A 10,374-nucleotide genomic window follows, 5' to 3' on the forward strand; every position below is an offset into this window, starting at 1 on the left:
CCAAGCTTAATATCATTTCTAAAACGCAACTGCAGACCCTAGGGGGTTACTTTTTTTCAGCTGATTGCATTATTAGTCTGGTTGGGGTCATTAACCCATTATGTTTCCTCACTGTAAAACACTGTCTGCTTATGCATCTGTAATGGTTTGTCTTTGGAAGGATGCACATTTTTCCTGATGTATTTTGCAGAGTGAGTCAGCCAGCCATTGGCTTGAGCTCACTACATAAATAAATATTTTACTTTGTGACCCAGTGCCCAGTTAGCAGGTCATCTATTTTTATTTTGATATAGGTGTCACAGAAGTAAAAGAAAATGGTCTTTATTGTGCAACATTGAGGTATATCCTCCAAAGGAATCATGGACATCTGTTCAGTTATATAGCTATATTTGACATGTGGAAACATAATACAAGTCCACGTGTTTCTAACCAGTCCTTGTAGTGTTTTTGTTGTAGGCTTTGAACATTGTGTATGAGTATATAGCAATATGTCATTTTCATTGGCTTGTAATAGAGAATAATGTCTTTACATTGATAAATTACATGGGGGGGGGGGGGGGGGGGGGGCTGGTATATGTGATGAATGGTCTGGCTAAACTTTTGGTATAAGGTTTTTGTTGAAGCATGTTAAAGTTTATTATTCAGCAAGTAGAAAGAATGTTTTGAGAGGATTTTGTTTTTGTTTACACTGTGACTAAAATACGTTTTATTTAATGTTTTCCTTCACAACTTTTAATTAGCTTCTACTTTGTGGTAACTGCTGTCATAACACCAAATTGACCCCAAAAGCTTTTTTTTGTAACATAATTTAAAGTGTTTTTATTGGCATAGTCTGTAACATTTAAGATAAGATCTCATAATAGTCAGTGCTATTATAAGAAACTCAGTTTATATACATTTCTTTCATGTAGTCAGATATAATAGGGTTAATTCCTCCTATGCCAAATCAGGGTTAAGGACAGACTTGCAGAAAAGCAGGAAGAAGCTTATTGGTTAATGGAATGAACTTCACCTCTTAAACACTGAAAACAAACTATTAGTTGCTTCACATCATGACCTAAAATGCCTTGTAGCTTCTCACATGCTTTTTGTTCAAGTATATTAAGCCCGCCCCCAACCCAACATCTGTATTTGGACATTAATTGGGATAACTGACTGAGGAAGCACGAGGATAGAATGACAGACTACCTGAGAGAAATGCATTATCAGTTTTTTGTTTTGTTTTGCAGAGTGAGACCTAAACTATTTCCTTTGCTTTAAAGACTTTAGTTTATGTATTCCTCATCACTATTCCATTTTATTCTTAACAGGACTGCTTTTGTTTTATTTGGAAGAAACTACTGACAAAACTTCAACAACTTGGACCCTAATCAGTGGTCTGATTTCCAGGGTAGTACCTACTGCTACAGTTTGATAGTTTTGCAATTCCTGTCATGTCTCACTGTTCTGAAGAGAGTCTTGCTAATTTTTATGTGCAAGAACATTAAGATGTTTCCCCAATCTCATTCACGGACAGGGCAGACTGAATACCTTTTTAATGGGAAATGAATATTACCCTCATTTTCATCTCACAGCTATTCCCTTTGACTTTGCTTGGCAGCTCCCCACCAATCACAGGGAGCCAGTATCATTAGAAGCTATCTCTACAGAGGGTTTGGCAGCTCACATTGGTTCAGACCGGGCAAAGACCCCAGGTTGGCATGAAAATGTTCCTGAAGGAATATCCTAAAAGCTTGGCTGACTACAAAGATGCCTGTCTGGATCTTCTCATTCAGCTGAAAGCTAGTTCCACAAATGCAAACCGGTGTGTTCGATTATGTTTATCCAGCTGCTGTAAGACATTCCTTGGAAGTGGGTCTCATTACCCTAAACATATTGAAAAACAAAATAAAAAAGAGAGAGATTTTTTTAACATTGGAAAAGAAAAAAAAGTAGTGCTCAGCAAAGTTGAGGGTTGCACTGTGGAGGAAAAAAGAATGGCTGCAGGGATCTTGTAGATACTAATATGAACACAGAGGCTATTAATCAGAACTTCAAAGCTGCACAGACAAGCAGAATGTCAACGGCTTGTAATTAGTAGTTCATGGTTACGTCAGCAGCAGTATCTATTCAAGAATAGCCGTGTGTGATAGGCAACTGAAAACATCGGCGCAACTGGATCAGCACAGCTGGTACGTTCATAAATCAAATCTGGTTGCAAAAATACCCCACAAAAACACAGAGGCTCTGTTTTATTCTTGATAATGCAAGGCGTGAATTAACAAGCCCATACTCCTATATCATTTTTTCCCAGCAGGTTACAGTGTTAATCCCTTCAATGAAATTGTATATACTTAAACTCTTCTCCGCCTCTATTGCCAAAACAACAAAAGCTGTTTTTTTATATAAATCATTTCATGTAAACACCCCAAAACGGTCTCTTCCACCCCACCAGTTTGTTAGATAAAGGCATTGTGCATCTATTCACTATATAGATCTCAAATGTACAGTTTTTGAAAACATGTATTTTTATTTGAAAACAAGATGCCTCATGCTATACCAGGTTAATGAAATCTGTTTGCAAGACATGTTTATCGATTATCTTGCACTTCCTGAAATTGTTCCCATCTCTAAGGGCATTCTTTCCTGTCTATAACCAACCAGCTGCTAACGTTTGACGTGTTGTGCCAGATACCATGTTTTAAAATGAAATGTGTGTTTGCTATCATGTGTTTCTTTCACAACTGTACATGTGAGATCTATATTGTGAATGCAAGTGCATGATAGGTAAGATTTTAGAAATTATTTAGCTACAACAACTATTACATCCAAAATACAGGTTATGAATGAATACAAATATTATGAAATGCTTGGTTAAAATGAATCAATCACTGCTGATCACAAGGTGAAATTTCACCTCCAAAAATGTTTGTTGCAGTTTTAAAGATCACATTTGTTTACATTTTAATAACAATATCTGAGTGCCAGTACATATACATTTCTATTATTTTGGTCCCAATGTTACCATTGCTCTTTTTATGAATAGCACTTGAGGATCAGAATTTCCACATTTTGAATTCAATGTCACTTGATGTTTAAGTAAAGCAGCATAAGTGAAAAAAAAAAAACCTGATTAAATCATCTGAAGATTGTTTTTATTTGTCTAGCTGGAGTGTCCAGTATACTGGACAAAATGTGCATTCATTATGTATTTACATTAATTCAAGCTCATATTATTATAAACACTGTATGTGTTCTGATAACATGGTCCAGTACAATGAAAACAAATCTTGGGGTTAAATAATGAATTACAAGTGAGAGAATTACTTTTCCAGAGTTGCATCAGAACTAGCCTGTTGGTAAATGTCTCACCATACAATTTCTGTGTAACTGAAAAGGCTTTTAATTGGTTGAATGCTTTTTAAGAAACCTTTCTTCCACTTCTTGGTGGTGCCTAATGTTGCCAGACACCAGCCTATAATGATACAAATCAACCTGCCCCCTGTACACGTCCGGCAGAAACGACAGCGTTCAGCAGCACTGCTGCAGTTATGCGTCTAAACACAACTGTCATTTTGAGGAGGAGTCTGTTTATGTTCTTGTAGTGTCTGAAAGGTTAAGGGTTAAAGAGGGTGGCGAGGAGCATACAGTGTCAGCTGCATTTTCATGACACTTATGTTTATATCTGAATAAAACTTTGGAAAAGTCTCGCTTTTGTGAAGGAGTCCAGTCAGGAAACTGGAAGTATCTGTTCTACAATCAGCTGGCAGCTATGGCCCCCTCCATTTTTGCATATCAAAAGCAGGAGCAGGCATTACGCTGCCACCAAAAAGGGGAATGTTCTTTTGATAAATATGGTTGTCGAGTCTAGGGAATTGTTTTTCTTTTTTTTTTTTCATTATTAAACTAAATATGTTATTCACAGCTGATCTCCCCCGATGCTGTTCTCATTTAAAGTCTAAATTAAGTCACTGGCCATAACCTAACAGACCGGGATGGCGTGTTCTGTATGTCAAACAGGGTGGAAGACATTATTTTGTTTGTATATTCATTCAAACAGCTGGTCATTAATGCAGTGGCCTGTCTAGAGCGTGAACTGCAGGACATGAATGGCCGCTTGATTGATGCTGCCCCCTTGCTGGGGTCTGCAGACGCCTGTCAGTGATGCTGGAGGCGGAATAATGCAGGCTGATTTGACTGCGCTCTAACAGGGTAGTATGTCATTGTGTCACTAGGCAATTGAGGTTATTATGGGGCAAGGCAGACAGACGGGAGGGTAGGGTCAGTAGACCGTAGCATCATTTGAAATGCAGGTCTGACCTACTTCAGGCTCCGCTCACAGACTGGGGAGCTGCAGTGAGTGAGTGAAGGAAGGGGCTTTCTGATAGGCTGCTGTTGTTGCTAGGGGAATAAGAGTTTTTTTTTTTTACACATTTATACACACTATCTCGCACATAAACATTTACACACAGTCTCACATAGGCTCAAAAGATTGAATGGTAAAAGCTGGCTGGAATTGAAAAGATTCAGTTCGGCATTTTGCTTATTTATTAATATGCCTTTTTCTGCTCTCCCATAGTCAGATTGCAGGTAACTCCCAATCTGAACATTTGTTTAGTATTTAGAACAACTGTGTTATGATAGTTGCAATCATTCAAAGTGTTTCAGGGTTCTGTTAGAACCATGAGACAGTCCCTGCAATGGGTAGTTAACATCCAATATTCAATATTTAGGACAAGACTTAACATATTAGAAGAATGTTAGCATATAGCTGTATCATCTAATTGGTTTATATGTACTTGTGAATGCTGTTCCAAGAACAACAAGATACATACTGTAGCAAAATTGCGAGAATTCTACAAGAAAGCGCACAGTTAGGTAAAGTCTGGTGAAGACAAATGCAGTATATAGAGGAAAATGATAACTCAATACTGGAATCCTAGACACATCCAGATTGATTGCAAACATCATAGTAACTATGCGAAATGTAAAATTCAATAAAAATAGTTTTTGAAGCTACTATTCTTTCATATATATATATATATATATATATATATATATATATATATATATATATATATATATATATTAGCTCAAAGAGCCAGCTGCCCTGTAATATATATATATATTACACACACACACACAGGGGTTCACATAACATGTACGCATGCGAACCAATAAAGAAAAATGTAGACTTCCATATTGTGCAAAGGCAGACCGTCAGTACATTTTTAACAGGAAAGCATTTTTCATAAAGGCAGCATGGTGAGCCATACCTTTTGCAAGGTGAGCCATACCTGCCTAATCTGTTTTTTTTTCCCCGGAGACCCTGAGTCTACAAGTATCCTTCTGAGGATTATTCAAATCAGTCTGCAAATATGTTTCCCTGACCATAAACAGCTATTTGAGTTTTCAGGTTTAAACCTATTTCTGAGGGAAAGGGTGTAGAAATCCAAGAAAAAAACCTTTTAGAACTTCAGAACATATTATTGTAAGATAAGTAACAAGTACAAAATAAATAAAAGAAACAGGGATATATGTTCTAATCCAAGGCTATTATTGTAGCATGGCCAGGTCCTGTTGTAGGTGAGTACTCAGGGTCTGGAAAGAATGGGTATTAAAATGGCCAAGTCAAGTACATCATTAGTCGCAGTAGTGCCTGTTACATAAAAAATGTGAGGGGTATTTTAGCCCCTATTGTGCATTGCTTGACTTAGACCTTTTTGTATATATTTTTTGAGAATTTCAACCCTGTATATATATATATATATATATATATATATATATATATATATATATATATAGATAGATAGATAGATAGATAGATAGATAGATAGATATATAATGCTCACAAACATCATGATTGCAAGGGTACAGTTGAATACGATTTTAATCAGATCAAGTGGCTTCCAACTTAAACTAATGTCAGTTCATATGAGGCTTTTTGCCCTCTGAGCCAGACCTTGGCTGTGCTCATATTTGATTTTGACCGGAATCTGATGAAATGCCAAAAATTGTTAACTACCCTCCTCTTGCTGCCTGCAGAAACAAAACAAGTGCCACATTGGTCTCTTTAAGTATTTAAAAATACATGTGGAATGAATAAAATATTGCAAAACTAATGTGAAAAGTGCATGTTTTCTGTCATATTAGAGTCTGACATAACTCCCTTGATCCACATCTGTTGGATGGACTGTCTCAATTGTGTAGCACCTTTTAAAAAAATCTATACACTGAACTTTGTGAAATCCCCTGCTTACTTTCCTCTGTGGAGAAGAAATCCTTTATGTAAGCTGTCAGTGCAGAATGCACACTGCTGATTTAGAGTTGCTATAGAAGCAAGACTGTCTACCTTTAATGTAAACTGATCACCCTGCAGTAGAACATCTTGTTTGCAAAAGAACAAAAATACAGATCCTTCTATAAAGCAACTGATCTTCTGTCATCTTAATTTGGTAAATTGCTAAATTATATTTCAAAAGAAGGTTGTTAAGCAATTAATATATTCTCTTGTTCATTATGCCCATAAGTTCCCCAGCCTCACAAGAACTGCTTACAGTAGAAGACTACGACATTTTGTGTTGCTCTTTGAATCTCAGATACCTTGCTGTATGTATGGAATTAAATGTACTTTTTTAGATATGTGTTTAAGTGACAATTCCCCTGCATATTTAACATCCCTTCTCATGTTCAATACATAAAAGAACTGTAGTTTAAGACCAACACAGGGAAAAGGTATTTCTCTTCAATTTGGAAGGGGTTGCTTTATTCTTTACAAAAGGCACTTAGGCTCAGTATTTTAATTACAGTCATAAGCAATTGCTACTTGTTAAATGTTTTGTACCATCTAGTGCTTCCTCTTAATAAGATTAATCTTGGTTAAAAAAATATATATAAATTACTAAAAAAATCGAAGTCCACTCTATAAGCCGGCACCTATATTGTTGTGTGTTTGGTTGAAGAAAGCAAACAAAATACTGCAAAAAATGAGTGCTAAATGAAGGGAGAGGGACACTGGCTCTGGCTCTGGTCAGGCATGATGGCCACCCCCTGGACACCCCCGCCATACAGTCCTGGGTCTCATCATTGTGTTCAGAATTGTTTGATGGTTTTGTGTTGTTGACTAATGCCCACTGGCTGCTACTGTATATGGATTTTGGGAACAAAGATACTGTAGCAAGTTTAATGAACTTTCCTTTTAAAATATCAGCTTTATGGGGTTCATTTTAATGGTTTAAGCAGTAGGGGAACCACCACTATATATAAACTATATATTTCCTCTCTCTTTCTACCTTTAATCAGTGTTACATTACGGGGTCAATAAATGACACCTTTGGGAAAACACCAAATAACAGGTCAAGGTTAATACATAGATATGCAGTCCACTTTTAGTCAAATTAGTGATGAAACTTGGTGATCAAATTTTTTGACTAATCTGATTGCAGAGAGGAAAACATTAAGTGTACAGTGTCCAGGATATTGGCTATTCTGTTTGGCTGCCTGATTTTAGAAGCTTGCTGATTTTTCCTTGTGTTTCCCTTTTAAGGAGGTAGTTAAACATTCTTGGATGAAGCTTTAGGATGCAACCTGAGTGTTTTCTCAGCTGGGAGCTATGCAGGGTAATGATGTTAATTCACTAGCGTCTCATTTTTTTATAGACTGGCTTTAGTTTCAGGCAGAACACAAAGAAACGGGTGGCCATACCATTATGTTCTGCAGGGATTATAGAGAAAGTAGCAGAACAGATATTCTTGTTTCTTTTTTTATCACTTCAATAAGTTCAGACAGTTTGTTTGGTTACTTAACTGGTATTTTCCCATCTGGATCAAACTGGAGGTTTCAAGGGTGGAAGCTGAGGCTGTGTTTCAGCTCTTACACAAGTGTACCTAGACTACATCAATATGTTATCCAATTTTAGTTCATTAATGTTATTGTAGTCTATAACATGAGTTTTCTACATTATTTAGACAAGGTCCAGTTACCTTGTGCATTGATCCAACCAAGGCCCAGGTTCCCCAATAAAAAAGCTTAAGTCCCATAATGAAATATTAGTCAGTTAGACTACTTGCATTAAATATAACACCGTAGGGCCTGACAACATCATTGCTCTATTCCCAGAAATTCAGTGAGATACAAAAAGATGTAATTGTAGGTCCAGAGTTTTATAGATGATTTACAAAACTGACTATAGCTGTGAAATGCACCTGCATCTCTTCAAACTGTAGTTTGAAACAAGTTTAGTTCAGTCTTGAAAGGCTTTGCTTATGGGACGCACAATTCCTTTTGTAACCAAGCTATGTTTTTTTTTTAATGGTGTTCTCTGGGCCAGCGGAGTGGCTGGACTCAGTGTTGTGTCTCAGTGTGCACTCAGCTGCTGTAAGTTCAGGTCTCAGTAGGGGCTTTACATTTGTGTTGATTAGCATGTGCCGAATGTCTGGTTCTCATTCACACTTGGCTTTGGGGGTTCTGTTGCCCTCTTTGAGGTGTAGGTCTGTTGCGTCCTGTTGAGAATAACAGAAGGCCTAGAGATATCTGGAATGGATAATGTAGTGCACACAGCTGAATAAAAAACAGGCCTTGACAGGCTGTAGGTGAATTTATAACTGCTGTCTTGCCTCAGAATTTGTGTTTCTATGTGAAGGTGCTTTGAAAGGTGTACAATTTGTGTGGGTAAAATTGACCGCAGGTATTTATTTTTAAAAGGAGGGAAAATAAATGTATTTTTCTTTTCTTTTAGGTATAAGTTACGGTGAATGGAGATGACGCCAGCCTGCACCTGCTTGTGATGGAAGCCAAATTCGCTCTGCACACAGTGATCAAGGAATGTGCAATGGAACAGGAGTGTTTCTGTGGTCTTGCTGCAAGCACTAATGGGATGACAGAAGTGGCTTTTGGGCATTCTGAAGGCTGCCCTCCGTTCTTTGAGCAATGAAGCTGAAGTTTATCGAAGTCTTTCCAGATGTCCATGGAAACATTATCACAAGGCTTTTCCTGGTTAAATGATTTAAATTTACAACAAGTAATAAAACAAAACACAGGGATTACAGCTATTAGAAAATAATTTTCCTTTTTTTTTTCTTTTTTACCTTGGTGAATGATTTGCTGGGGACCCTTCCGCTAAAATTCTAAACAGTTCAGAGAAGTTTAATAACATAAGACCATTGTTCATATTGTGATGATATAAGTTAACTTTGTTTAAAAAAACAAACAAAAAAAACAACAACTTTTTTTAACTGTCATCATTGCGTTTAGGTTCTGTGAACAATGAGCCTGTTGAATGCAGCTTTGTGCAGAGAAAAGTCATTTTTAGTAGCCTTTGTATAACCCACGTCGTATGAATTACCTGCATAATCAGTTTCGTGTTACACCCATTGTATAACATGTATACCTATTATGTAACCAACCTTTACCAGGGTGCAAGTTATTAGGCCAGTTATGTTATTTTTGTATTATTAAAAGCAAATAAACACCCACACACTGCTTATGGGTTACCCAATATGTTGCAGAACATTTATTTACAAAAACAACTTGGACTGGGCAATTTGAAAACTTCCCTGACTAGTCAGACCATATAGATGTCAGTCTCTTTTGAGGGTGGATTCTACATTACAGACCTACCACGCCGGAACCTGTTTCATGTATTGATGTCCACGACTTCTCCAGCATCCACAGTAGCTTGCCTTTGCTTTGTAATTTACAAAATACTGCTAGACAACAATAATAGATAATCTGATGTCAACCTGCAACAGCTAAACAATAAACAGACCAAAATAAATTGCAGTTATTACTATTGATTTTCTAACCAGGCAACATATTAACTACTGTTGCTATTTCCTTTCTTTTTTACTTATGTGCTAAACATGCTCAGATGTATTTCCTAAAGAGGTGAATGGTTGTACAGTGACATCCTACTGTGTAAAAATATGTACCCTTTTGTAGTTTGACAGCCAAAAGCCTCTTGAAACCTTAATATTTCCGTTCACATTATTTTAAACTTACAGTATTCAGTAAAGTACTCTTAAATAACAAAGCCCTTATTATGTATGTATGTATGATTTTTTACTGCCACCCACTGTCCCATAAACTATTTGAACCACAACAGCTTTCCACTGTGTTTTGAAGGTTTGTCCAATGTTGCTTTTTTGAAATCTTAATAAAAAATGCTTGTATGATGCAATATAGTTGAACATTTTCATGTTAAATACACATCCTTGTTTGGAATAAGGACACATATACATACTGTACTGTATACAGTATTGGTATGATATTGAATAAAACAAAAAGGCTTTTAATGATTGTAAAAAATATATACATGTTAGTGAGTGAGGACTGATTAGGGGCTGTAGATATATTAACACAAAAATACTGTGGTGTAGGCATAAAAAATGGCATAGT

At 36.6% G+C, this 10,374-nt stretch overlaps 1 long non-coding RNA gene across 1 annotated transcript; it reads left to right on the plus strand.

The window, feature by feature from the left end:
• The first annotated feature begins 587 nt into the window (after positions 1-587).
• Positions 588-10,156, plus strand: LOC131736852 (uncharacterized). Its single transcript, XR_009328449.1, has 2 exons — positions 588-2,171; positions 8,717-10,156. It is a non-coding gene; the product is annotated as an uncharacterized LOC131736852 (long non-coding RNA).
• Positions 10,157-10,374: the final 218 nt, after the last annotated feature.

This window comes from Acipenser ruthenus, chromosome 4 (genome assembly GCF_902713425.1).
Source record: "Acipenser ruthenus chromosome 4, fAciRut3.2 maternal haplotype, whole genome shotgun sequence".
Taxonomy (NCBI): domain Eukaryota; kingdom Metazoa; phylum Chordata; class Actinopteri; order Acipenseriformes; family Acipenseridae; genus Acipenser; species Acipenser ruthenus.